Raw genomic sequence first — 26,885 nt, 5'->3', positions numbered from 1 at the left:
CCTAGCCAACGTAGCCGCTAGATCTGTATTCGCTCATTGTTCCAGCTCAAACACTTCCTTGCGACTCTGCGTTACTTAAACAATGTGGGGCCAGCTCACAGATGACTAGTAAGGCTACTATAACTTTTTGGATACAATTTTTTCAAGCAACTTCACAATTCATTTGCTTTAGACCTGTCTGCGTTCAAAGTGCTCAACAGCCTACTTCTGGGAAAGATCTCACAGCTCCTTCAGTGGGGATGGAATGATAAACCTAGCTATATCTAAAAAATGTTAATTTCTGCCTCTCTCCCACATTTGGAAATATTACCTTGGCACGACCCTCAAAATCCAGTTTGAGGATAGTGAGATCTGTCCGAAGTTAAGAGAATACGGTGTTTTTTTCCTTGTTCACTCCTCTCGGGAGCATAGGACCTCAACGAGACTCAGTTTTGCGTTGGTTTCGTTAATCTGGTTTTGATTTCTGACAGGGTAGGTGATTAGCTTGCCGCTACCAGTCCCAAATAGTGGGAATGCCCACCTGTCGTTGCTTAGGAACAACACCTTTTGGCTGTTTGGAGCGCCATCTATGTTCCACATTTTTCTGCCAGAAGGATCGCACAATGCAAATAATGCGCAGACTATTGTGCGGGAGTAAGGATGAAAAGGATAAGTTTTTGGGGTTGAGGAATATAATTCGAGGAATCTTTTGTTTTTTTTAGAAAGAGGGAAAGTAGGTAAATTTGGAAAAGTGCTTTACGTGGGATTCGAACCCACAACCTTTGGGATGGCAGGCTAGTGCACTTCCGCTAGACTACCAAGGCGACGGTGTTAAGTGCCCGAAAATGCTACCACGTTCCTTGAGAGATTGCCTCCAGAAGCCAACCTACTTTAACCTGATTGCACTTTAATCAGCGTTGGAAATAACGTAAAACTCGATGGGAAGTCAGTGCAAAACGATTGCTCCTGCTCCAACTAGCACTGGGGTAGGTTCTACATTGGGGAGGGTGCAAAGGACGACTACATACTCCGGTGATGCGAATACAAGTAATCCCTTGCACCCTTCCTAATTTAGTGATATTATAGCTCTTCCGAAGAGCTTCGCACCAAACCAGGCATCCATACGTTAAAATTGGCAGAATCACTAAGTTGTACATCCAAACCACTACCTGTGGCTTGAGCTCCAATTTTTTGCCGAACATAGATTTGCAGGAGTAGAAAACTATGTTGGCCTTCTTTACCTGATATTCAATGTGTGGCTTCCAATGGAGTTTGGAGTCAAGCATCACGCCAAGATACCTAACTTCCGATGAAAGTTGTTTAATTAATTTGTGAAGTCCAAAGTGTGGACGTTTATATTTCTGGTAAATAGCACCCGCTCCGTTTTGTCAGAGTTGACTCTGAGGCTGCAACTGGCAACCCATCAACTGAGTACATCCAATGAGCTTACCAAAATCTCAGCCATGACTGAGGGACTAACTAAGCTATAAAGTTTGAAGATAACAACGTCGCATCAGGAGAGTTTTTATATTTAATGAGAAATATTTTTAAGTGCTGAAGCACCTTAAGATTTTGCTTGATTCAAAGAGCGTTGGATGGTTTGAGAGACAGCATTTGATTTGCAGAACCTTACCGGCTGTATTGCAATTAGTACAGCCAAGCCTTGAGGTATTTTCTGAAATGCTTTGAAGTGCTTTATGCAACAAAGAATAGTTTTTTATTGCTTATGTATTGTGAAACTCAAAAAAAAAATAAAATTGGCAAACATTTTGCGCAATAAGTATTTGCTCCCGCAAGATATTCGAAATAGTCGTAATAAATTACAAAACTCGACAAATTTTCCAAACCAAATTTCACGAAAATTACATATTCGCATTGCTGGTTTCGTAATCAATTTCAGACATTAAATCGTAATGAAATCGCACTGACCACTCACTGCACTTGTTCGAACATACGCCGACTTAACTGCAGTGCACACCGTTAATGCATTTGGTTCGAAATTGCGGCGACTTAACTGCATTTCACACCGTTAATACTTTTTCAGCGAGTGCTACATGATTTACTTTATTTTCATTTTCCTTTGAAAGCGAACAGTTAGTTGCGTACGCAAGACTTGTGCGCCTGTCATGCACGTAGGTGCACACGCACAATGCACAGCTATGATTGAAAGTTGCACAAATGTATCACAGAGAAATGCATTCGCACTGGCAGCAACATACGCTTGGGCAAAACAATACAGCAGGTGGAGCCGCATCGAGTCGCATACGGACTTATTGTAGTGTTGCAAAAGCGGGCGGTTGCACCCAAGTATGCCGTTATATAAAGAATTGCGCTACGTGTAAAAAGAAAGAAAACAGCCGGGTTGCATGCAACAAATCCCGATTGGCATCTACGTGAAAGTCCAAAGAATCGCTACCAAATGCAACGTCGATAAGGCAATGCAAGGAAACATACATAATATACATACATACATTGTGCATATACAGATGGGCCCCTGCTTCATGTAAGTCTGTCTGCGTGCACATGTGTTTGTGTGTGTGTTGCACATTGTGGTGCATTGAAGTGGGCAAGGTGCTACATGGTACCACGTACCACCTAAAATACAGGCGCACAATGCAACACAACTGATTACGATACATTAAATGTTGCTGCCATGCAGGGTAGCGAGGGGAAAAATATACGTTGAATGGCGGTTTTTTAAAGTAAAAGTGAAATATAGAGATATTTAAGGCATGCAAAAATTAAAATAAAAATAAAAGTACATTTTAAAAAGCAGCGATTTGGGAAAGGGAAAAAGTTACAAAAAACCATCTTGAAAATAAGGAAAACAAAAATTTTCATATTTTACCAGCAGGTGCATTGCTGTTGAACCTTCGCCGCTTGAGTTGGGGCTGCGGAGATTTTGAGTATTCAGTTGGGATGTAGAAAACATTGTTTTAAAAGTTCGCTAAGTTAGGAAAACTGAGTCAATTTTTGATAAAACCAAAATTGTCTAATAGCTTGGCATAGCCTTGGGATAATTCATTGTATTTTAGTAAACTGTGCAGTTCATGTCGAATATCTAACGGCCTCAAAGATACACAGAAGTTAATGGCAATTGCGTATGTTAACAATTTCAAAAAGTAAAGTTATGAAATTAAAACTGTTTTTGGCTCTTTTCTTCTGGTCTTCTCATTTGCATACGAACGCATTGAAAGAACCTTAAATACAAAAAAAGTCGTATTTATTTTCTTGATTACACTTTTAAATTTCCTCCAAAAACAAACAGCATTAAAACATTAATGGCAGCCCATTCAAATTTGACAAAAATAAAACAGATTTAAGCAGGTATTTTAAATGCGCCGCTGCGCTTTTCGCGGCCAGTGGGCAGATTAAGGCAGCTTCCGCGCCCAGAAAAAAAGCAAAAGCAGCAGCACCTGCGTTTATATGTGCGTACAGGTATGCAAGTACAGTGAGCGCTTTTATATGTTGCGCTATTTTTTACTGAAGTATTGTACTGACAAATTTTGTTATTATAAACACTAAAAATTAAATAATTTATTTAAAAAAGTGCAGTAGTAAGCATATTTTTTTTAATTAAATAGAAAGGTCACACATTTTGTAACAAATGCTTCTCGTACTCTGAATGGTTGATATTTCTTTGTATTTTTTCCACATTAGGTTGAAGTCAGAGTGTACAGATTCCCTTGACAGTCCTATGTCAGAATTACTTTTTTTAGCGAAATTCCTGAATGTGCCAAAATGCGATATATAGGCTTTTAGCGTAACGGGTATCTCTAAGTCTAGGCAGTTTTTTTGTCTTTTTTTTTTGGGACAGACTAGCAAGTACAACACTCAGACACAATTAAGTCCATGGTACTGCCCGTTTTAATTTACTCGATCTCCGAAGGAATCTGAGTAGATCTTGTGGTGCCAAGGAGCCAAGGTGGTCGCTTCTTAACGCATTAGGGCCAAAGACCTCAAGCCTGATTCAAGTGAAGGCTGGGTAAATGCATAGAAAGTGATCCGCCGTCTTATCCTCCACTCCATATGCAGGGCAGAGTACACTGTCTGAGATGCCCATCTTTTCCATATGCTTTGCCTATAAAAAGTGGCCCGTCATCAGTCTAACCAGCTGGAAGAACTGTGACAGTTGGTCGGACGCGACAGGTAACACCAGTTTTGTTCATCTGATCTGATCTTTTGTGCCATGCCGGACAGGGGTCATACCAATTCCCATTGTGTTTCAGCCTGCAGATGGCCTCTCCTTGGATGAAAACATCAAGTTGTGGTACACTAACCAGCGCATCTAATGCCGGGTCTGTCCAGTTCTAACAGTACTTTAGGGAATTGAAACTGGTTTCTTTCATTGAAATTGGCTCCTATATTTGTTATGTTGCCTTCCACATTAAATAATTTTGTTCTCGCCTCTGTACGAGTCCTACATTATCATCTAGCCTCAGTGGAAGATCGCGTATTAAATAATATTTGTGTAAGTTGTGATACGCCTGGAACCATTGGTAAAGTTTAACGTAGTAAATCTTGCAACAATTACACAAAGAATTTGGTTTCGGCAACAAATTTTCCCAAGGTTCTTATTATGTGTTGCGGTACCTTTTTTCATTACGTAGCCTGCAACAACGAAAACACCTGAAGTAAAATATTCAAAATTTCAAAGTTTTAAATCAATTTGTGAATACTAGAATCGTTTTTTAAAGGAGCATTTAAATTTGTTTTTGAATTTGAATTTGAATTTCAAAACCTTGAAATTGATTTGAAAAGTTGAAAGCGAAAATGACATAAAATCAGGGATTCTCAGAAAAATCCAAGTTGGAAGACACCAGAAAGCAGTCTACTTATTATGGTCATTTCCAGGTTGCAGCGACATTGCGGGAAACTGTGAAGTGGATGAGCTGGCCAGACAAGGGACATGTGAGTTGATTTCCCCGCGAAAGCGAAATGAGATTCCCCGTATTACGTGCGGTCTGCTCGTGGAAAGATGGGCTTTGTGCCAACTCAGCGAGCGCTGGGCAAGTACACAAACTTGTAAGGTCGCGAAATGCTTCTGGTCACCTTTAGATCGGAGGCGCTCGGGCGAGCTTCTGAGGTTGACAAACCTCAGCTCTCGAATCTCGTGGGTTTTCTCATAGCACACTTTGCGCGAGGAATGCATATTGCGAGGCTTGGAATTACCTCGAGACCTTCTTGTGTCGGATGTATGGAGGATGAGGTGGAATCATCTTAGCACCCTTTCCTTATCTGCCCTGCTCTGGTGTTCATAATCCGCACACTCTGAGCCCATCCTCCTAACCGTAACCCCCCATGTTGTAGTACTGCAAAAAAAAAAGCGAAATCTGTAAACGGCCATAGCAACCCTCACTACAGGGACCCTCACTACTGAAAAACAAATCAGACTTCACAATCCGCGACCTTAACTTCAAGAAAGATTTTAATGTCTGTTTTCCGCCGAGACCCGAATGGAGGAAGGGCTGGGGGTTGATAGATTCGACATTTAAATGTACACTGACGGTACTAAAATTAACTGTGGTATGGGGGAGCTGGCCTATATTTGGAGCTATTCAAAATGTCCAAATCAATTTGACGTTCTGACTATATCAGCATATTCCAAGCAGAACTAACTATTAGCAATCAGAGAATCATGCAAATCACTAAAAAACTACAAAGAAATTGAAGCAAGAGAAGTTATCTTTTTAGACAGTCAAGCAGCTATCAAGGCCATAGATGCCAATTCCATTTCATCAAAACTAGTCTAGAAAGGCACTAAAATTCCTTGGCCATTGGCTTCTTGGCTTCAAATTACTTTGTTATGGCTTCCCGGCCATAGCAATATAGAGGGTAACGAGATAGCGGATGAGCTAGCAAGAAATGGGTGAGCACTAGACAGAGCAGAGGCGGTGGCACTTGCTACCCCATTCAACAAAATAAAAATATGCATTGTTTCACATTACTATGCCTTAGCCGAAAGATATAAGAAGGAATTAACTACATGAACTACAACAAGCAAAACATGGCCATCGTATAACATCCAGAAAACGAATTACTTATTTAGATACTCCCGCCCAAACATTTCTCATATCACTGCACTTTACACAGGTCACTGGAATGTAGGGGATCATGCAACCAGACTTAACACTCCTTTCAGTCCTATTTGCAGAAGTTGTCAGGCGAAGGGAACTCGGGTGGAGGCTTATATTTTCTGGTAAATAGCACCAGCTCTGTTTTTTCAGAGTTGACTCGGAGGCCGCAAGTGGCGGCCAAGCGAGTGAGTACAGTCTTGACCTTTCCAAAATCTCAGCCATGACTGAGGCAAACAGTCTCGATACCATCAGGACCGAGCCATGGGCGTATGTTACTACCTTAACCCCACCCTTATTTAGCATTGTTAGAACTTTGTCAATAGCAACTAGCCAAAGTAGGGGCGAAAGGGCACCACCCTATGGCGTTGCCCTGTGAACGACAGGAGTATTTCTATTGACATAGAGTATATGTATTGCATATTTTCTATATTTCTATTGAAATACTCAACCATTTCAACAACAACAACAATTTCAATAAATTTAAATGAAATGTTTGAAATGTTCGGGAAATTTTGTCTAGCAATTAATTCGCGCACTCTTCTAAACAATTTTAGGCCTTTAATTTATTTTGATTTTGTCAGAATATAAACTATATTTTTAGCAAAGTATTTGCTCAAGTATCAAAGAAAGAATTGAAAAAAAATATCGATGGACGACGTTTTGTGGCACACACTGTACATACTTAAGGGGTTATATACCTTGTGGTCCGGTGAAATTAGCGAAAGTTGGGTTTTTTTTTAAGATATGTAGCAATAATTTTATTGTATAAAAGTTTTTATTATTGGATATTACAATGTTTAAAGAAAAAAAAGGCTTTGTTTGTGTAAAAATATTTAAAAATGGCGGAGTTATGGCGTTTTCCCCCAAGACCCTTTTTTTGGAAGAGGCTTGCGGTGGACGCGATTCAAGTCCACCAAGTCAACTGAAATCAAAAAATCGAAAAGATTTCATTAGTATAGGGTTATATCTTCTTAGTGAACGATCAATATATTAAATATTTTGATTTTTGTGAAAATAGGAACATGTTTTTAAAAAACTCCACTTCTACAGTCCTAAAATTGGCATTAAAAAATTCATATCTGCAAAATAAAAATTTATACATAAAAAGTTGATCGTTCACTAAGAGGCGACATCAATTACGAACAATTTAAAAAAAAAAATTATAAAAATCGGTTGAATACTTTTTTTGCAATCGCGTCCACCGCAAAAGCATTTTTGGAAAAACACGTTTTTGAGATAATCGCGTTTAAAGTTTCAAGCGCCGCATGAGGCCGTACGCTCAGGACGTGACGACGCACAATTTAAAACGCTGTAACTTTCGATCTATTGCTCAGATCTCTATGAAATTTTTGGAAAATGTTCTCAAGGGATTGTACTTTACGATAAAGAAATAAAATTTATTTTGATTTTTTTGAAAAACACAAGGTATATAACCCCTTAAGGCGCAACCAAGCAAGAAAAAGTTGAAAGAAATGCTTTTTAAATTTACGTCTGCCGCACCTTTTCAGGCACTTTGCTTGTTGTTTTACAACCAAATACACCAAACACACACCTATTAGCGCTTCTGCTCATGAATTAATTTTTTTTTCCATCCTCGACGATATTTTTGCGTTGTATTTTACTCATTGCATTCCGATTTTGCAATTCAACTGTTCTTGTTTATTTGTGATCTCTTTGCCTTTTTTGTATATTAAAATTTTTTTTTTAATTTTTTATTTGACTTATATTTTTTGCCGCCGTGAAGGACGTTTTGAATGCCTTGTGCGCATGCGAGTACGTGTTGAGTTTTGATGGAGCTTTTTAAACGAATATTTTGACATTTGGATTTCGTGGTAATGGTGTTGTTGTTCTGCAGTTTGGCGTGTGTCTACACCTTTTTTGCCGTGCCTATTTTTATAACTTGCAAAATGCATACGGAATTTTCGCAAAGCGGTTTGGGCAAAGTGTTTTTGTACCTACTCGTATTTCTGAAACAGGTTTTTTGGGGTAGAAGTTTGCAAGTAACTAAGTATGCTGCTCTTTTACAATGCAAGCCAAATATAAAGTACCGATTTTCAGGCTTATCGTGCACTTCATAGGAAACAAGTTTTATTGCAAGCGAATCGTATTGCCCAACATTTTCCTCCTTTAAAGTAAATTACTAACATCGTAGAATATCTTATCTCGTATATTGTGTGTTTAGAAATATTTCCTTTTGTAAAAAGAACTTGCGGGTTGCGTCAGGTGTATATAAATACTAGTATTTCCATAAAACTTGGCGTGAATTACTTGGCTCAGGGCAGTTGAAAAACCGTACGCTCATATTTCAGGCAGTTCATGCAAGAAAAGTAATTTTGAGTAAAAACTGAGCAGCAAATTATTCTGACTGCTAAGGGGCGCAGTGCTAATATCACTTATTGTAACTATGATGGAAAATATCGAGATAAAGAGTTTGCTGTTATGCTAGAGCCTGACGAAATGGATCTGACTTGGAAAAAAAAAAAAAAAAAAAAAAACATTACCACACGAGAACAGGGTAGTAAAATGGTGCTGGTCACTGATTAGGAATATTTTAGAGGAAATATTCAACCCCTCCAGCAACAACAACAACATGATGGAGAATTAGCCGATAGGAAAACATGCAGTAAGAAGAGTGATTTTACCAAAGAACGTGCCATAGCTCTTTCATGGACGATACTACACGAGGAAATGTGTGAATGTCCAAATGGCATAAAAGGCAATGGATAAATGAATTAGTAAATTTATAAAATATTCAACTTGAATGCATTTTAAAACTTGAGTAAATTTATAAAATATTCCTAGCGGTTTGATTAAATTTGCGTTTGGTGGAAAAAGTGTCATTATTGAAGGGAAAGCTTAACCCATGAGCACCTTCATGCGTTAACATCACTGTGCTTCAGGTGTATTATACAATGCACTAATGCTTTTCAATAGTGGTATCAGTGATTATTCTGATCTACTTCTTAATTGGCACGATAACCGCTTAAGCGATTATGGCCGAGTTTAACAAAGCGCGCCAGTCGTTTCTTTCTCGTGCTAACCGGGGCCAGTTGGACACACCAAGAGAAGCCAAGTCCTCCTTCACCTGATCTTTTCAACGCAGAGAAGGTCTTCTTCTTCCTCTGCTACCACCAGCTGAATACTTCCAGAGCCGGAGCGTTTATCTCTACTCGGATGATATGACTCAGCCAACGTAGCCACTGGATCGTTATTCGCTGCGCTATGTCTATGCCGTTGTAAAGCTCATACAGCTCATCGTATCATCACCTGCGATATTTGCCGTCGCCAGCGAGCAAAGATCCAAAAATTTTACGCAGAATCCTTTTCTCAAAGACTCCAAGAGACGCCTGATCGCATATTATCATTGTCCAAGCTAAGAACGAGCATGATGAGAGCCTTTTAAAGTGTTAGTTTTCCTCGTTGAGAGCGGACTTTACTACTCAGCTGTCTACTTAGTCCAAAGTAGCTCTTGTTGGCTGAGTTAGTCGCATAAATGAAATATTATATTGCTCACAAATAATTAGAATATGTGATTTTGATTATGTCGAAATATTTTTTCTCATTATATTTTTCATTTTTCAATATCAAGCTTTTTGTGGTACTACCATTCCCTTTTGTGTTTTCAGTGGGAAGAAACTCCTATTGCGTTTCATTTTATATCATACCTCGTTTTGCAATATCTTTTGCTCCTACAGACTACGTTATCAAAGGGAAGGATGTACTTGTACACATATTTTACAATCGTAATTTAATCGTCACAAAATCTGTTTCGCACCTTCAGCCAATGTTTTTATCAAAACTCGTAACAGTTGCTTAAACTTTGTTTAATCTTATAAATAGTTATTTCTGTTAATCGATGTACGCGCAAAGCTTAAACTGGAAAGTCACCCTTCATTTTAAGGGCCTCTTATCAATGGCTTCAAAAAGAGGTGTTTTTTCCCAATTTTTTTTCGAGGCAAAAAAAGCGACAGACAGGATTAATCTTTTGCATTTATTTGAAGGAATGGTTCAAGAGTAATAAACAATTTTTTAATATAAATAAAAAAACAAAATGGCGGAAATATGAGGGATCTCGCACAGCTTCTCGTTGCGCACTAGTAAAACGGCGTGTAAGATTGCGGTCGCAGTTTTCATTTGAAACACAAAAGAAAAATATTGTCTCATTCATAAGGCCTCCCGCATATAATAGACTACTCTTGTATAAAAATATGAATAAATGAACACACAATTAATTATTGAAAAAAGTTTTTTTTTTGCTATTTTTTTTTAAAGGTGTTAAATAACATTAAAAAATGCATTAATTTTTTTGTATTTTGTTAGTTAATTAGTTGCGCATTTTAATTATCTTTATATAGATTATCGGTTTGAAACGATAAGTTTCGTCGTTGTTTTTTAAATCTTACACGCCATTTTCAAAAACATGGTTTTGAGAAAACGTGTTTCAAAGTTTTCAGAAGGTAGACAGTATGTATACTCATACGAGGGACGGTACACAGGCCTGTAACTCCGAAATCACTTTGAATTCCGCTATAAAATTTTGAGGGCTATTCTCCCATAATATACCTATCGATTGCACTAAAAAAAATCAATTTTGTGAAGCCGACTGATATGAGACTCCCTTAATCGCAGTAGCATAAATAATATTTATATATATATAATACATTTCTCAATTTATTTTGAAATACTTCAGCAGATATTCTGCTAAATACGTACAAGTTCGCTTCTTAAGTCTTTTGAATCTATGATACTTTCTGCTCTACCGCCAATTTAGAGTTGCGTTTTTTATTGTAATCATTTAAGTACTACAAATACTTACATGCAATGCGCATATACCGTTGAACGCATTAATTTGCCAACAAAACTGCAACGATAATAGAAACAAAAAAGTTAATTAGTGCATTAAAAACTGCATTTCAATTATTTTTTTTTAATAAATTACAAAAAGCAAAGTTGGTTTGGCACGGGTGCTAGTGCAGGCATTGGAAATTATAAGTGTAAAAAATTTAGTGTAATACTTAATTGCACTGCGGTACACACAAAAAAGGCCGTAATCAGTTAAGGCAGTTGCCTTGATGGATAACTATGAGAGGGGTAAAAAATGAAAGACAAAAAAAGCTGTTGCGCAAGGCTTTTGATAAACATTTTGTTGGTGGTAATGTTAAGAGCTATGCGCTGCCTCTAATGCCAGTTGATGAAGTGTGCAGCCGACTTCGAGTTGATGATGATGATGGCAAGCAATTGACCCACATTCGTACAGCGCATGGAAATGCCGAGTGCAAAGCGCAAGCCAACAGCAGGCAGTTATGCATTTGTGGCTTGAAATCTTGAAATCCTCAATGAGAAACCGAACTAAAGCAAGTAACGAATTTAAACATCTAGAAAACAAAAACAAAAAAACAAAGAAAACGAAGTACAAAAACAACACTATCGTGGGAAAAATTTGCAAAAAATCCAACAAAATAAGTAAATAAGTATGGGCCTTGGCGCAAAACCCTGTGGTCTCTTTTTTATGCCTCTTTTGCAGTTCCTCTACTTTTTCATTTCATTGGCATTAATGAACTGCTCGATGCTGCAGCTTCATCCGCCCGCTTGTTTTCCTGTTTTGATTTTATTGCGCTGTAGTTTAAGCGTTTTTGTGCACTTTTGATTTGTGCTTTTTGCCAAGTACTTAAACTCTTCTTGCTGTTTATTTTTTTCCGCTATTGCTGCTATGTCGAATGCTCTGTGGTGATTATGCAACAGCTCGCCACAGCAACAAAGCAGTGGAAAATGGCAACAATATTAAGTTTAAGCACAGTTATCTGTGGATTTGCATCGGCAAACGTGATGCACGTTACCCAGCAAATGGCCACAAAAATAGTAAACACAAAAATTAAAAAAGACCACAACTGTGCGATAGTAAATAACAGCGACTAAGCACCATTGTTACAACAAAAGTGCAATTACAATGGTAACCACTAAAAAACAATACAAAACAATCGCGCGGAGTAGAAAAAATACACACACACACATACATACAAATATGCAGCGGTAAATATATCAAAGAAAACAACTTTTAAATATATTTTTGTATGTGCAAAGCCAAACCAGGTAATTTTAATGCAAACTTAGCAAAGAGCAGAGCTTTGGCTCACACGCGCAGCAGCAAAAGGCAAAATGTTGTAAGTTTCCGAAAGTTGTAGTGTAATCTTTATCGATTTTTGTACAGTTTGATAAGACTAAACAAAAATTAAACGGAAAAATTAAAACCGGAAAAATAAGATTTTAGTAAATTTTAAATTTTAGTGCCACCTCTCACATAAATATTAATTTTTAACCAGTTGTGTGGTGATTATTACTGATTAATTCTCGACATATTAATCTTCCAAAAAAAAAAACAGGTAAGAAGATTCTAAGTTTGTTTCGGACCGAACTTTATATGCCCGCACGCATTGTAGTAAAATGTATTTGGCGCTGATTGGTATATTTTGGCTTCAATAATATTTATCTACTATATCTTCTTCTTAATCGGCGCGATAACTGCTTACGCGATTTTGGCCGAGTTTAACAAAGCGCCCTGTCGTTTCTTTCTCGGGCTAACCGTCGCCAGTTGGACGCTCTACCTGATCTTTCCAACGCAGAGGAGGTATTCCTCTTCCTCTGCTACCATTAGCAGTTACCGCATCGAATAGTTTCAAAGCCGGAGCGTTTGTTTCCATTTGGACGACATGACCCAGCCAACGTAGCCGCTGGATCTTTATTCGCTGCGCTATGTCTATGTCGTCGTAAAGCTCATAGAGCTCATCGTTTCATCGCCTGCGATATTCGCCGCTGCCAACGTGCAAAGGTCCAAAAATCTTCCGCAGAATCTTTCTTTCAAACACCCCAAGCGTCGCTTCATTTGATGGTGTCATCGCCCACGCTTCTGCGCCATACGTTAGGCCGGTCATGATGAGAGTCTTGTAGAGTGTTAGTTTTGTTCGTCGAGAGAGGACTTCACTACTCATTTGCCTACTTAGTTCAAAGTAGCACTTGTTGGCAAGAGAGTTTCTACGTTGGATTTCCAGGCTGACATTGTTATGGGCGTTACTGCTGGTTCCAAAATAAACGAAGTCTTTTACTATCTCGGTGGTTGTTAAGGCCGATGATGTCGACATCATCGGCATACGCCAACAATTGTACGCTCTTATAAAAAATTGTGCCTGAACGATTAAGTTCTGCGGCTCGTACGATCCTCTCCAACATCAGGTTAAAGAATTCTCACGACAGCGAGTCACCATATCTGAAACCTCGTTTGGTATCAAACGGCTAGGAGAGATCCTTTCCGACGACGCTGCTGGTGTTGAGAAACGTCATCTTGCATAGCCGTATTAGTTTTGCGGGGATACATAGTAACTCTGCATACAACTAACTCCTTTCCGTACTGTCGAATGCTGCTTTGAAATCGACGAAAAGATGGTGTTTGTCGATTCTCCTTTCATGGGTATTTTCCAAGATTTGCCGTATTGTGAATATTTGGTCGATGCTAGACTTTCCAGGCCTAAAGCCACACTGATAAGGTCCAATCAGTTGGTTGACGGTGGTCTTCAGTCTTTCACACAACACGCGACAAATTCTCTCTGCCACAACAAATCCAATACCGAATTTGCGCTCCTTTACATGGCAGCTGTAGTAGACGTCACAAGGTCCTACGCTTTTCTTGCCTTGTCCCGTCCGTCACATCTCTTCAATGGCAGTGATGCCAACCTTTACTCTCACGAGGACATCAACTAGCCGGGCAGAGACACCTTCCCCATTAAGGGACCGGACATTCCAGGTGCATGTCCTCAAATCGTATTCCTTAGTTCGTTTGAAGGGGTCGTCATCAGTATAGGGATGTCTCATCTGAGGCTTTTTTAATGTTTTCATTGGGGGGGATTTTTAAGTGGCGGGTCCCATACCCAGCGCACAATCAGCTATCTTGGAATGCTTCGCCTTCTCACGTTAGGGTGTTCGGGAGCTACCCAGAGGAAACGTGGGCTAGTACCGGACGTTATGAGCTGCTTGCACCATATGCAGAAGAATCGTCCTGGCTACTCCCAAGTGAATGGCGATCAGTAACTTTCCCCACTTGCGTGGGCTTCTACATATGGAATCATCCTCTATATATATAGACATAGATAAAATGTTCAAAGTGGAAATAGAGCATCGATAAGTTCTCTCCATCTAATCCTATTTTTGGCTAAGGTTCTAGACTGGTTTTAGGGTACTTGAGTTGCTTCCAATTCTCTTTTGGATCTATACATTTCGTGTGGGTTCAGTATAAAACACAGTTCTGACGATCTCGTTGTTTGGTCGGCGTATATTATGGCCTAGCAAGGTCCTTTTTCTGCTCCGAAAATTCAAATTGATTAGGAAATCTTTATTATTTTTGTGTAAAAATCATTCATGACATTAATTATTTTTAAATAGTCCCTTTCAAATGTTGGCCGCAACTGCGCAGTAATGCGGCCATCCGTAAACGCCTGAATGACTCGCTGGAGGACTTCGGTCGGTATCTCGTGATTATCCCTTTATTAATGTGGGCTTCCAGTGCCTCAATCGAAGCTGGTTTATCCACATAAACTTTACATAACCCAACAAATAAAACAAATAGAAGTCCAAAGGTGTAATATCAGGCGATCTTGGCGCCCAATCCACTGGTCCGAGACGAGACATGAATTTCTCACCAAAACGATGACTCAGTAAGTTCATGGTTTCACGGGCTGCGCGCCATTTTTATGTATTTTATTTGACTCTAGTCACGCGTTATCAGTCAAACAAAGACTATTGAAAAAAGTTCCTCTAATCTGATCACCCGCAATCTCAAGTAATTTATGCTGTTGCATACAAATTTTGTTTTGAACAAATTTATAAAACGCTTATTCACAAGCCCATAGGTAAACAAAAACAACATTTTTAAAAAATTTTCTCGTTGAGTTTCATTCGGAGTTGATGCCTTTGATGTTTAACATTTTCGCCCACAGGGATGAGAGGAATGTAGTGCGTCGGCTTTTTCCGTATTACATATTTTTCTTTCCTAAGTGAATGTAGATTATATAACGAATTTTGGCCAAATCGGAGCACTTTGCGCTCTAGGGCAAATATACACTGATTATTCTTGTAAGTAAAAGCTTACAGCTCTTGGCAGACCTTACCTCTACAATTGTGTTGTGCTTCTGTTTTTTTTTATCTTTCTATTGCAAACTCTTTTCATAACAAAAATGAATAGGTGTTGGACAAAGATTTTTCGGTTTCAATGCAGACATAGGATAGAGACCTTTGGAATCATAGCCAGCATATCATGCAAATATATCCGTGTATAGTCTATGATTAATCTTTCTCAAAAAAAGTTATTCAGGACTCTAACTCTCAGTTGTATGCATTCTCAATATACACAAAATTCTCGCTGCGAAGCGAGCGATAGTATAAAGTGGTAGTGCGACAATAACTAACCAAGGTCTTCTCTACTAGCGTTAGAAAAATAAAAAAAATCATTTTATAATCCATTTCGCTGCCAAGCAACAACGAGTAAGTATACCTACACGCATTAGTGAGCATATACGAGTACGTGTGTATGTAAATAGATACTTAGTAAAGCATGTAAAGCTACCCATCACTCCATGCACCATTGTGCGACTCAGAGTAATTTAAATTACAGGGGCGATCACAAGGTGTCACACCTCCGTTCCAGCCCATTTGATCAGCGGTGCACTTGGTGGCAAGCTTCAATTAACCATTGCCCGTCGCACGAAAGCAGATCCCAAGTAAAAACAAGAGAACTTTGCTGTAGGAGTCGCTTGAGTAGGGCAATACTGCACTAACGGACAGTGCAGGCGGCGACAACACCACAAGACTATAGCTCGTCTGTGTAGCCAATTGACTGACTTAAGTGGCATACAAAACGAAGCAACGATATTCACCTACAAATACACTCTCAATTGTCTAATGAGCAACCGCCGTCGGTTGTTTGCCGTTGGCTATTGCGGGCTTAGTGATTTAGTATTATTAGTACTGTGTGTATGCATCTTAAGGGAACTCTCAGCGACGAAGTTAAAAATTATTTATATGTATGCGCGCACATATACAAACATACATATGCCATGCTTACAAGCATAGATAATTGGAGCAATTTGCATGTGGCTGGTGCCATTGAATCGTGACTTTGTCGCTTCTTTTTCCTTTGTGAGTTTAATGCGTCTAAGTAGGTTGTTCGCCGGTGATTCAGTTTTCTGCCCCTTGCAGCTAGACGATTTTGCACTGGTTTTTGTCTTTGGTTTTTTACTTTACATTATTTTTACTTTAGTTTTGTGTTTTCTTGCGGTAGTCATTTGGCATTTGCAACCACAGAGTCACTCTCGTCTTGGCTATCATTTTCACCAACATCAATAGAGCCAATAAGATGGACGAATCAGACTGTGTCACTAGTTCGAAATCATTACTGGTACAATTTTATAGCTCATTCAATTTTGGTATCACGAAGTGCAAGTTTCAAGTGGCTCAAAGTTTGTGGTGATTTTTGACAATTTTTTCTGCTGACGATGTTGAGTGTTTTCTTCTATATGAAAGAAATTTGCAATAGGCGTTTTATGTAGAAAATGCATAGGACCGCGTGCGAAAAAAATTCTAAAAAATCTATATTGTAAAGTGGTAAAGTAAAGTCATTAAGACTAAGATTAAATCGAAAATGATCCTACTGGAATTTAGGCGTCATGTACAGCTTTTCGTCCATCTAGCTTTCTCAATAAATGTAGGCTTGACTAAAAGGGAAAGAGTGTTTTTCGCACGGTTTGCTTAGTATGTTACTTGCATTCTCGTGAAGTAAAAGTGGAGTGCATTGAAATATCTTTGATTTAGTGGCACTTGAAAACGAAGATGGTTTCTCATAGCTGTGAAATTTTATAAATTTGTACTGCATTTTTGATAATTACGTTGCTTGGACTCGTCTGATCAAAGGCTCGACGGCTATTATTCAAAAAAACAAAAAAAAAAAACAAAAAAAAAAAAAGTTACGTTAATAGCCAATGCTTGTTTCTCAACGTTTATAGGAGTAAACTGAAAGTTGTTTGAAAATTTTGGGATTTTTGAAATGTTAAACATTTTTAAAATTTTAGTTTTTCCAACTGTTTTGAACATTGTCGTGAATTTTTTTGAAAGTTGACTTATTTTTAGGCTTCGGTGTAATAAGGAGTAAACTGAAAAACTTTTCAAATTTTTTTATAATTTTGAGATTTTTCAAATGTTAAAGATTTTGAAAATTTTCGCTTTTCAAAAATTATTAAGAGATCCAATTATTTTGGTTTATTTTTAGGCCTCAGTATAATAAGGAGTAAACTGAAAAAATTTTGAAATTTTTTTATAATTTTGAGATTTTTGAAATGTTAAAAATTTAGAAAATCCTTGCTTTTCCCACTATTTTGAACATTGTCGTGAGTTTTTTTGAAAGTTGGCTGATTTTTAGACTTTGGCATAATAAGGAGTAAACTGAAAAATGTTTGAAGTTTTTTTTAAAGTTTGAGATTTTTCAGATGTTAAAGTTTTTGAAAATTTTCGTTTTTCTTACTATTTTGTACATTGTCGTGAATTGTGTTTTGAAAGTTGGCTGATTTAAGGCTTCGGTATAATAAGGAGCAAACTGAAAAACTTTTCAAATTTTTTTATAATTTTGAGATTTTTCAAATGTTAAAAATTTTGGAAATTTTCGTTTTTGTTTATGTTTAGGCTCAGTATAATAAGGAGTAAACAGAAAATTTTTTGAAAATTTGGGGATTTTTCAAATGTTAAAAATTTTGAAAATTTTTTATAATTTTGAGATTTTTCAAATGTTAAAAATTTTAATTTTTCCAACTATTTTGAAAATTGTCTTGAATTTTTTTAAAAGTTGGCTGATTTTTTGACTGCGGTATAACAAGGAGTAAACTGAAAAATTTTTGAAAGTTTTTTATAATTTTGAGATTTTTCAAATTTTAAACATTTTTGAAAATTTTCGTTTTTCAAACATTATGAAGAGATCCGACAATTTTATATATTGTCATAAATTTTTAAAAAAATTGGTTTATTTTTGGGCTTCAGTATAATAAGGAGTAAATTGAAAAAATTTTATAAATTTGAGATTTTTCCCATGTTGAAAATTTTGATATAGAGCTTTTGAAATGCCATTTCGACAGTTCTTTTTAACAATTAAACTTTTTTTATTTTTTTAACATATTGTATAATATCAGTTTTAATGTATTTTGTTGTTCAAAGTTGTTGGGAAAAATTCTTGTTTTTTCGTCAATATTGAAAAACATACTCCCTGTTGTTGTTGTTGTAGCAGCATAAGCGTTCCCCATTACACAAAATCGACGACTGTCGTGGGAATCCTCCTCTGCTTTTCTCCTACCTTTTCATTGATAGCTGAGACTATGCTTTTTTTTTGTCGAGGCAACTAGCAAATGCAGCACTTAGACTATGGTTAGTAATTCCTTAAAATTTCATAGTGAGTTTCCCATAACTTTTGCGTCACACAGAAGTATGCACAGCGAACCAGTGAAAAATACCGTATATCTGCTTAACTATGTAATAATGTTCCTAGCAAATTTTCAAACGGCTATAATATATGATTACGTACGCTGGCGCATCGCTAGAACATAATTGTTTACTAAACCGGCAATGAAAGTATGCTGAAGTCGCTAAACCTAAGAGGTTGGCTCAATTATCTAAACCTAGGTAGGTGAAATTGTTGAAGTACCAATCTGGCATTCCGCAAGTAGCACTAAAGCGCTGTTTTGATACCATTATGAGATCTCCAACAGGCAGATATCTACAGTCTACCAGAGCTTTTGATATAAGGGAGAAGATTGATGGGACTTAGGTTGGCGCCAGTGTTAATATCAGTTGATTTTGGGAAAGCAGATACTTTTGAGCCCTTCTGGTATCAGAAAGAGGCTGTTGGCTAAGCGCGTCACAGTATTAAATAACCTTATAATCTCACTTGAAGGTGATGCAAGTCGGCTTTTTCTTGAAATTAACTATAATTTTTTCATTCTTTCGAAGATCTGTCGTCCCAACTAACACCTGAGCAAGAATATTGTTGACACTACACCACCTACTGACCGCCAGTTTGTGGATGGTAAAAGATAACAAAACGAAATACCTCTTGTCATTGAATTGGCAATCAGTGCAGGCATTCGTGCAACTGATTGTCATTACATAATAATTGCGTAGTAGCAGCGTCTGCTCTGGCAAGCTTATGTCATCATAGTAGATACGTCTGCTTCTGCACTTGAATGTTCCGATACGCCACATGCAGCGGTGACCTCACCGGCATTGAAATGGTCAAGTGAATATTGTGAAATTTTTTTTTTGTACCATGCGGTGAAACACAAGGTGGCTCAGAATTGATCAATTGCTTTTTTTTGGTTTTTTGTTCTTTGTATTTTATGACACTAAAAATCATTATAATAAAAGGAAGGAAAATTCAAATACATCGAATCAAATCAAACGATTTAGTTTGGGAGGAAAAGGAAAGGAACTGCCAAGCTAATAGACGAGCTAACTATTTATTATGGTTTGGCAATTAGAAATAATATTGACTTACTGCAAAATATGAAAAATGCCATATGGGCGACATTCCACTATAAATCATCAACGGAAGAAAAACCTCAGCATTTTCATCGTCCACCTGGAGAAGAAAGTTGGTGTGATTGGCAGAGAGCAAAAGCCGAAGGTACGATTAATGAATACAGGCACAAAGCCCCTTCCCCTGAAATTGTACTGCAGGTAATAAAACCCATCTATGAATCATTAAGTGATGAACAATTACTTGAAAAGTGCTTAGGTGGATTAACACAAAAACTTAATGAGAGTCTTAATTCGAAGATTTGGAAGATTGCATCCAAATGTAGTCCAGGTAGTAGGAGAGTAGTTGAAATAGCTGCCAATGTTGCTGTATTTACCTTTAATGACGGAGCAGAGAGTTTATAAGAAGGGTAAGATTACTTGGAATAGCAATTGGATATGAGGGGTACCACAATTGTGTCGGAGAAAGCTCGCACCGGCTAAAACACGCACGAGTCAAGGCTATGAAAGCAACAAAAGAGGCCACAACATTTTGGCGACTGAAAAAAACTAAACAACAACCATTGCTTACTGAGCAGGAAGACATGCAATATGAAACTGGAATAGGAGATTAGACGTAAGTTAACAAAATAATTTAAAAATCATTTCAGTTCTTGCTTTAAATGCGCGCGACCTCGTGTGAAAATCACTTCAAAGTTTAAACTCGTTTTTCTCGAAACTATTGTAATTTTTCATACAGTTTTTAATATTTTTTGAAGCGGTTTTTTTTAATATTCGAAAGTGTTTGCTCTACAGACTGTCGAGCCGAATTTTGATATTTATATTAAAAAAATGCGTATAGCGTAGTACACAAAACAGAAGTGGAACTTTCAAGGCAGACAAAGAAAGAGGGAGAGACCCGAGAGGGAATGAGAGAGAGAGACAGAGAAAGTGGGAGAGAGAGAGAGAGAGAGAAATAATATATATCTAAATAAATTCACAACATTTGCAGAGAATACAAAGAGAAAAAATTTACAAAAAATGGAGAAGGGTCGACCGGTGTAGGTAAACGCCGGACACAAACCGTGGCAACAATGCGTACTACTCCGAGCGTTTATCACCCACACAAACGCAACGCTTTCAGGACCGCAGTAACGGCACAAATTACCGCAAGGCAATACCAATAAATCCGACGCCGGAATGGATAGCCCCGTATAGTACGCACAAGCAATAGCCAGGAAACGGAAATAAGCGCCAACGAGTAGGCACGAAACAAAAAAACGCCAAGAAAATTGGGACCAAAAAATGCCCCAAACAGAAGACACCAAGGAAATATAACGCCAAAAAGTAGGCACCAAAATCATATTTGCTACAAGTTTACACCAACAAACAAGCGCCAAAAAGTAGGCAGTGTTATTTCTCACTAGAAATTACCAACCACAAGGAAAAACGCATGAAAAATAGCCTAAAGTGTATCTAGTATATATAAGGTATAGCCTCTTTCTCCGTTTCCTCTACGCTATATCTTTTTTCTCTCTCGCGGAACGAAAATGGGCAAAACGTTGCATGACCTTGAAATTTTACTGTCCATTCTCACTGGTCCATCGACGCCTAAGAAGTTTCACTTTAAAAATTTTGTAAAAATAATTACAGTGTGACATTTATGCCGTAAATTGCAAAGTTTTTCGAAATTCAAAAATCAGGCTCAACAGTTATAGTCTGTTTGAACTTTATTTTACAAGATTTTTTTTTTTTTACTTTTTACAGATCCATCATCATGTCAAGGAGAACTGATGCAGACCTTGGAGCAACTTTTTTTATAGGATTTTGAGTCACGTGATTTTTTATATACTAACTTTTGTGAAGAAAAATTAAAATACATTTTCTTATATTTATTTCTATTGTTTTTCTACAGTTTTTCTTTTAGCGCATTTTTGGCGCTGCTGGACGTATGTAACCCCTTAAATAAAGCTTTCTCAAATCTGCGCATCGGATTCTTTTCAAAATTGAACACCTGTCTAAAAAATTACTTAAGTTTTCTAATTCGTTTAGCTTACAAAGTTTAGAGTTTACATTTCTGTGTCCTCCAAGATATGTAAAGTCAAGCCTAGCCTTCAAAATGCACATTAGTTTATAATTATCAATTTTATCATTTGAATAACTTTCACCGATATTGCGATCTAATTCTTTATATATAATATAAGTGGGCGTTTAAAGCTGTTTTCCCTTAATGGCAATCAATCCATGTTTTCCTTCCACTTACCTCTGTTTTGAAATTGAAAGCTCCACTCAATGTTCAGCTTTCTCCATAAACTTTAAACTTCTTCTCACCAAAAAATGTTGCCCTCTATGATCATTTTCAAAAGTTTGTGTGGTAATTTTGTAGCGTAATTATCAAATAATGTTCTAAAAATGTACCCAAGGTGCAGTTGCAAAGTAAAGAAATGCTAACTCAGAGTATCAGTTTCTAAACAAATAAAATTAGAGGGCGTACTTGTCAGCAGATGAAAAATCCCCTTTAAAAAATATAATTAAATTTTATCGCCAATTTTATTTTTGGATAACCTTTTTACTAAATAAAAAAAAACTGATTTTGAGTGGTGGAAATCTTTGGTTGGAATTTTACGCGCTTCATTGCTTTTCTGTCCAGTTCATAACTGTCAAATATAATTGACGTACGATGTCAATTGCAAAAAGTATAAATCTTTCGATAAATTATGTGGCACCTTGTATAATTACGCCCGCAATAATATCATATAATGACATACACAAAAGAAATATATAAAGGTGTACAATCACACAAAGATATCACAACGCGCAAGCTATAATTAAAGTTATTGCTTAAGAAAATCATCATTAAACGCGCTTTGGCGCTGGTGGCTGTTGAAATGTAGTTTTTGCAAACTTCACTATTTTTTTCTTCATACATTTCTGCGATTTGTTGCTTTGTACACCTATACATTTTTAATTAATTTTTGCGAAATAGTAGTAGAACGAGTTAATGTGGGTTTGGTATTAAAGAAAATTAAAGTTTTACCCTTTCTGAACGGCAAACTGGCACATGCGAGTACATAAATGGCGAACGAATGACCAAAAAAAATAGGGTTTATGCAAAAAGCTGTGTCTTTTAAGGGGACAGATACCTGTAAAATTTCGATAAAAAAATTTTTTTTCATAAAATGTTAATATAAACCTTTAAGAATATGCCAAGAAACTTTTAGAACGCAAGTTTAAGTATTTCTTGTATTATAGATCGTCAACGATCTTTGCGTTCGAGCGCTGGGAGAGGAATTTTCATGTATTCCAACTTTAGACGCGTTTTTCTCAAAACTACTGTATATTTTTCGAATTGACGTACACGATAACTCGAAAAGTTATTGACCGATCTCCCTGAAATTGCACACATCTTTTTTACGATATGACTTTCTATGTGTTCCAAGTTTTCGAAAATTTTTGAAAAAAATAATTTTTTCGAAGCAAATATATATTAGTAGGACAATTCGCCCCAAAATTCATTTGTTTTTTTGAAGTATTTTATTCCGCGATTTTTTTCCCATTTTTGTTTAATTCATATAGAAATTATGACATTAATAATTAATTTTTTGTATTCAGGTCACTGACGCTGATGCTACAATGCCACCGATTGAGAAGCCCCGCTGCGACCTGCCTGGAAGAATTGAGTGTACATCCGCCATTCTAAATTATTAAAATAAAAAAAAAAAATGTTTATATTATTTTAATGTATAAATAAACTTTATGCCAATTTTGAAAAAAAAATATATTGACTTCTTCATTTTAAATAATTTTAATGAAAATCAGGGAAAATATGGCCGTTTACAAATATCTGTTCCCTTAAAGGTTAGTACCATAGTTTTTCTTGTTTTCTTTTTTTGATTTTATACTTTTGTATTCATCCATTTGAATTGTTTTAGTGCCAGTTACTAATTATTATATTTGAAGTGTCTTAAGGAACGCTCAGACAGCGAGATTTGCAGTTCTCCATTTTTTTCATATTTTTCTACTTCACGCATTAATTCATTTGTCAAAAAGACGAAGCCACGTAATAAAAGAAAAACCAAAAAAATGCTAAGAAAAGAAATTGCGTGAAGTGTTGGTCGGCTGACAATTTATGGCATTACGACATTTTTGTCGTAAATTTCGTTGCAGCAGCAACAAATTATTATGTTAGGCCTACCGCTGTATGAGGGATGGGTGCAATTCCGTAAAGACAACATAAAACTCAGCAACAGCCTTGCAATAAATAACGACAATACTACGCATTTTTATTTCGTCATCATTGCAGGCAGAATTGACGGTATGGCGGCACATAACGCATACGCCCTGTTGTCCAGTAATGAATCAGTAATTATGACTCAGTCAACGCGCCAGCCAACTAATGAAGTCTCTTTGCAGAATACGACATTTAATTAATATTGCCGCAGTTGGTGTCCATATAATTTGAAAACAAGAAATACTAAAAGATGCGGGAAACAACAAATTGCCGCTATTGCGTTTGCGTCTGTACAGTTCAGTTAGCATGAAAAAGATTTTATTTGTGGATTATTTGGCATTAAAATACGATGGTTTTTCTAATAGTTCAGCATCTTTCGCTTGCGTTACTTTGGTGTTTTCAGTATTAGCTAAGGTTTTAATTGAATTTCGGTTCGTTGTGGGCGACTGAGGTAAATTACGTAACACAAACTTTTTCTTATAAATAATTTAGCTTTTACCTCAGCTTTGTATAGTAGAAATTTGTTGTATTGAAAGGTTTGGAGAAGCATGAAAAAATACCATTGGGATTTAATAATAAAAAAGCAATCATCATTTTTATAGCTTTCAATGGTTTTCAGTCAGCTTTTATACCAAATCAACCATTTGCAAACCGTTTGTAATTTACTATAAATTGGCGAAAGATGTTCAATCGTCTAACACATGAATAAAGTTCGGAAAGTGGTATGCAAATTTGTTTGCTTATAGCGGCTTTTATATGCAAATTATTACTCAGGAAATATGTAATATATGCATACATATATATTTATTTTATTTTTATTATGTATGAATCGCTAAATGCTGAAGTAATGATTTATTTAAATTTGCAAAGGGATGCGGAAGAAATAGCCACAGAAATAATAGGAAATGCCATTCAACGAATTGTAAATTTCTTATTATTGAAAATCCGAAACGTAATAAAGGAAACAATAAATTATGCGGAGAAATTATTGAAATTAGTCATCGAACTCTATACAATTTGAGCAGTTTTTGTGTGACAAGCTTTTGCTAAATTTTCTGGTTTTCATGAAATGTTTTTGGCGCTAAACAAAATTAAATAAAAATGTACTTTAAAGTTGAAGAAATTAAAAAAAGATTTTACTCAATATTAAAAAATTATTATAAAAACTAAAAAATCAAGAAGACAAATGGCAAATGCTTAAGGGGTTCGGGTTAGTCAGAGGCCCCAAAAAATGATGACTTTCAGTAATGTTTTTTTGCTAGTGAATTGGTTTATTTTCCAAAAATAAAAACTTAGTATTAATACATCATGTCTTGACTTGACTTTGGCAAAATTTCAACAAAAAAAAAAAATTAATAATTGTAAAAGTTATTGCTGTTAGTGTGTCATCACAAGTCCTTGGAGATTATTCAAAAATAAATCGTACAAGAGAAATTAGTTTTATTAATAGATAATCTTGCTCTTGATAGATGCTTTTAGATTTTTCAGATTTTCGAGAAAAAACCGACAATTATATTAATTGTTTAATTCGAAAGTTTTGAAAAAAAAAACCTTTGATAAGGCACGGGTTTTTTATGGTTTTCAAAAGCAGTATAAAGTTTATTAAAATCCACCAAACGTTTTTTAAGTTCAAAAAACATAGATTTGAGAAAAACGCATTTAAAGTGTTGCTATCGATTCCGGAGCGCATTGAACATTACATTGCCATGTGGTTTGATTCGATGGAGTCGGCGGGTTAGGCCTGAGGTATTGAGGCGTTTGTGAGCTTCCTCATTCACATGCCTTTGAAGCCTGCGCGAGTGGGCTTCTGCTTGTTTTTTAAATTTCTTCTGTGACTGTAGGAATCTTGAGGTATCCGATGAATATCTTTATTGCGAACGAACCAAGGTGAGTTGAGAATTTCTCGAGGGATTTAATTCTGGACTCGTTGAAGTATATTTATATTACTTTGACTGGCGCAACTCCATGGTTGGACGCAATAGGACCACACAGACTTTATAGTTTGTTTATATATACATACTAGCAAACCCGGCCCCCTTCGATGGGCACACTAAAATAGAATAGATATGGTTTAGAACAGGAAATATATGGTTTTCATATTATTTATTTCTTTATTCTTTATTCAAGCGCTTTGGCATAAACAATATTTTTTGTTTTTCTATTTGTTTTTGAGTAAATATAAAATATAAATTGAAAATCAGGAAAAAAGAAGATTGTTTTTAAATTTCAAATCAACGCATATGAATAAACAATCGTCTTTTTTCCTGATCATCCATGAATTTTTCGTTTCAATTTATATGTTTTATTAAGCATTGGAGCTTTTTTAACCATTATCCATTTATATTTTTCAAAAAAAAAAAACGAAAAAAATTTTTTTTTCCACGAACACATAATTTCATTCGGATTTCACATTAAATTCTCAAATTTCGTAAGAAATTATTCACTGTTCCAAAATCCACTCCAAAAAAATTCACAAACAATTTTTACATGTTGCACTTACGTTGTTTGCTTATGGCATCCAAATCAGAAAGAAATATTGACACATTGTAACTCACACTGTCAATTTGACAGTTCAGTTCCGCCCCAAGCGTTAAAAAAGTAGGCGACATTATGACTGGCTCAAAAGAACGCTGTACCCGTTGCCACTGCTCCGAATTACAACCAAACTTTACGAAACCCATTTTCAATACCTCCTTGACAATGTGTGTAAGTTTGGTTTAATTCGGTGCAAAGACACGGCGGGTCCACGTTTTGGCATATATTTCCAGACCCTAGTCATCAATAGGTATGAAAATTACCCCGTATTAAAGCACTTATCAACAGCTTTCATTTGATACCCATATTATACATACACAACCAAAGGTTACCCGGGTCCACGTTTTGACCTATATCTCGAGACCCCAGTCACGGAGCGGCATGAAAAATACTCTGAACTAAAGCATTCACCAACAGCTTCCATTTGATACCCATATTGTACATACACATCCGAAGGTTACCCGGGTCCACGTTTTGACCTATATCTCGAGCCCTATCCACCAATAGGTATCCAAACTATACGGAAA

At 36.6% G+C, this 26,885-nt stretch overlaps 1 protein-coding gene across 2 annotated transcripts in view; it reads right to left on the bottom strand.

Annotated features, from left to right (window-relative positions):
* The window catches only part of LOC128857291 (uncharacterized protein DDB_G0284459), a 208,655-nt gene that overhangs the window by 72,052 nt on the left and 109,718 nt on the right, over nt 1–26,885 (bottom strand). For both annotated transcript variants that reach the window (XM_054092988.1, XM_054092989.1), the window contains exon 4: nt 10,873–10,917. The gene's annotated coding sequence lies outside the window, so the exon portion shown is untranslated. The remainder of the gene's footprint in view (nt 1–10,872; nt 10,918–26,885) is intronic.

Source organism: Anastrepha ludens, chromosome 3 (genome assembly GCF_028408465.1).
Source record: "Anastrepha ludens isolate Willacy chromosome 3, idAnaLude1.1, whole genome shotgun sequence".
NCBI classification, from domain to species: domain Eukaryota; kingdom Metazoa; phylum Arthropoda; class Insecta; order Diptera; family Tephritidae; genus Anastrepha; species Anastrepha ludens.
The sequence above is the reverse complement of the archived record's forward strand: the minus strand, read 5'-3'. Positions and strand labels throughout refer to the sequence as shown.